Source organism: Nicotiana tabacum, unplaced genomic scaffold (assembly GCF_000715075.1).
Source record: "Nicotiana tabacum cultivar K326 unplaced genomic scaffold, ASM71507v2 Un00026, whole genome shotgun sequence".
In the NCBI taxonomy this organism is placed as follows: Eukaryota; Viridiplantae; Streptophyta; class Magnoliopsida; order Solanales; family Solanaceae; genus Nicotiana; species Nicotiana tabacum.
This window is the reverse complement of record NW_027438264.1, coordinates 296,387-299,538: the sequence shown is the minus strand read 5'-3', so window position 1 is coordinate 299,538 and position 3,152 is coordinate 296,387.

Here is a 3,152-nt window from a genome sequence, read left to right as displayed (position 1 = left end):
TATAGACAGCAAAATGACCGGTCGGGTCGTTACATTCTCCACCTCTTAAACAAATGTACGTCCTCGAACGAGTTTAGAATCATACGTGAAGTGTTGAATAAGTGTGGATATCTGCTCCGCATGTCCTCCTCGGACTCCCAGGTCACCTACTCGACTGGTTGGCCCCTCCACTGGACATTTACCGTGAAAAGTCTCTTGGATATCAACTGGCGATCCTGTCTAGCAACAATGGCAACTGGCTCATCCTCATAACCCAAGCTCTCATCTAGCTGAATAGTGCTGAAGTCTAACACATGTGACAAGTCGACGTGATACCTCCGGAGCATAGACACGTGAAAAACTGGATGAACCCCTGATAGGCTAGGAGGTAAATCAAGCTTATAAGCAACTTCCCCAACTCGCCTCAACACCTCGAATGGGCCTATAACCTGGGGCTCATCTTGCCCTTCTTACCGAATCTCATAATACCCTTCATCGGCGAGACTTTCAAGAGAACCTTCTCGCCTACCATAAATTACACATCACGCACCTTTTCATCCGCATAACTCTTCTGTATGGATTGTGTTGTGCGAAGTCGCTCCTGAATCAACTTTACCTTTTACAAGGTATCCTTCACCAAATCAGTACCATATAACTTAGCCTCGCCGGGCTCAAACCACCCGATATGAGAATGACATCGCCGACAATATAAAGCCTCAAATGAAGCCATCTCGATGCTGGACTAATAACTGTTGTTGTAAGCAAACTCGGCCAAAGGTAATAACTGATCCCATTGTCCCCCAAAGTCAATCACACATGCTCTAAGCATGTCCTCCAAGATCTAGATTGTCCGCTCTGACTGCCCGTTGGTCTGTGGAACAAATGCAGTGCTGAGCTCTACACGGGTCCCCACCTCACTCTGTACGGCTCTCTAGAAATGCGAAGTGAACTGAGGGCCTCTGTCTGATATGATGGAAACAGGCACACCATGCAATCGAACTATCTCTCGAATATAAATCTGGGCCAACCTTTCTGAAGTATAAGTAGTTGCAACTGGAATGAAGTGTGCTGACTTGGTCAACCTGTCAAAAATGACCCAAATTGTATCGAACTTCCGCAAGGTCCGCGGCAACCCACCTACTAAGTCCATAGTAATGCGCTCCCATTTCCACTCCGGTATAGTCATCTGCTGGAGTAAGCCACATGGCCTCTGGTGCTCATACTTAACCTGCTGGCAATTTAGGCACCTAACTACATACTCAACTATGTCTATCTTCATCTGCCGCCACCAATAATGTTGTCTCAGGTCCCTATACATCTTCGTAGCACCTGTATGAATGGAATATCAAGAACCGTATGCCTCCTCTAGGATCTTCTCCCTCAAGCCATCGACACTCCGAACACATAGACGACCCTAGATTCGCAGGACACCATCCTCGCCAATAGAAACCTCCTTGGCAACACCCTGTCATACCGTCTCCCTGAGAACTATCAAGTGTGAATCATCAAACTGTCGAGCCTTGATTTGCTCCAATAGTGAAGACTGGGCAACAACACATGCAAGAACTTGGCTGGGCTCTGAAATATCCAACCTCACAAGTCTATTAGCCAAGGACTGGATGTCCAAAGCTAGTGGCCTCTCCTCTGCTGAAATGAATGCCAAGCGACCCATGCTCTCTACCTTCCTGTTCAAGGCATCCGTGACTACATTCGCATTGCCCGGATGATAAAGAATAGTGATGTCATAGTCCTTCAGTAACTCAAGCCATCTGCGCTGCCTCAAATTGAGATCCCTTTGCCTGAACAAGTGCTGCAAACTGCGGTGATCAGTGTAAACCTCACAAGGAACCCCATATAAATAATTCCTCCAGATCTTAAGAGCATGAAAACTCGCGGCCAACTCCAAATTGTGCACAGGATAATTCTTCTCATGGGGCTTCAACTGACGTGAAGCATATGAAATAACTCGCCCCTCCTGTATCAATACACAACCCAAGCCAACACGTGAAGCATCGTAATACACCGTATACATCCCCGAACCGGAAGGCAACACTAGAACTGGTGTTGTAGTCAATGCTGTCTTGAGCTTCTAAAAGCTCGCCTCACAATCATTGGTCCAACGGAATGGAGCACCCTTCTGGGTCAATCTAGTCAAAGGTGCTACAATGGATGAGAAGCCCTCCACAAATCGGCGATAATAACCTGCTAGCCCCAAGAAACTCCCGATCTCAGTCGCCGAAGTAGGACGAGGCCAACTCTGAACCGCCTCAATCTTCTTGGGATCCACCTTAATACTCTCGTCTGATACCACATGCCCCAAGAATGCCACATAATCTAACCAAAACTCACATTTGGAGAACTTAGCATATAGCTTCTGTTCCCTCAAGGTCTGAAGCACCACTCTCAAATGTTGCTAGTGCTCCTTCATGCTACGTGAGTAAATCAAGATGTTATCAATGAAGACAATAACAAAGGAATCGATATAAGGCCTGAACACCCTATTCATCAAATCCATAAATGTTGTTGGGGCATTAGTCAGGCCGAAGGACATCACTAGAAACTCATAATGGCCATATTTAGTACGGAAGGCAGTCTTCGGAACATCTGAGTCCTGAATCTTCAACTGATGGTATCCCGATCTCAAGTCGATCTTAGAAAATACTCTATCACTCTGCAACTGGTCAAACAAATCATCAATACCCGGCAACGGGTACTTGTTCTTAATGGTGACTTTGTTCAACTGGCGGTAATCAATGCACATCCTCATAGTCCCATCCTTCTTCTTCACAAATAATACCGGTGCACCCCAAGGTGATACACTCGGCCTGACGAACCCCTTCGCTAGCAACTTCTCAAGTTGTTCCTTTAACTCTTTCAATTCTTTAGAAGCCAAACGATATGGAGGGATGGATATAGGCTGAGTGTCTAGAGCCAAGTCAATACAGAAATCAATGTCACGATCCAGCGACATGCCTGGAAGGTCAGAAGGAAATACATCGGTGAACTCCCGGACTACTGGCACCGAATCAATGGTCGGAGACTCTGTGGTGGTATTCCGAACATAGGCTAGATAAGCCAAACAACCCTTCTTGACCATATGTAGAGCCTTCAGAAAAGATATAACCCGACTAGATGTACTGACAGATGAACCCTTCCACTCCAATCTAGGCAAC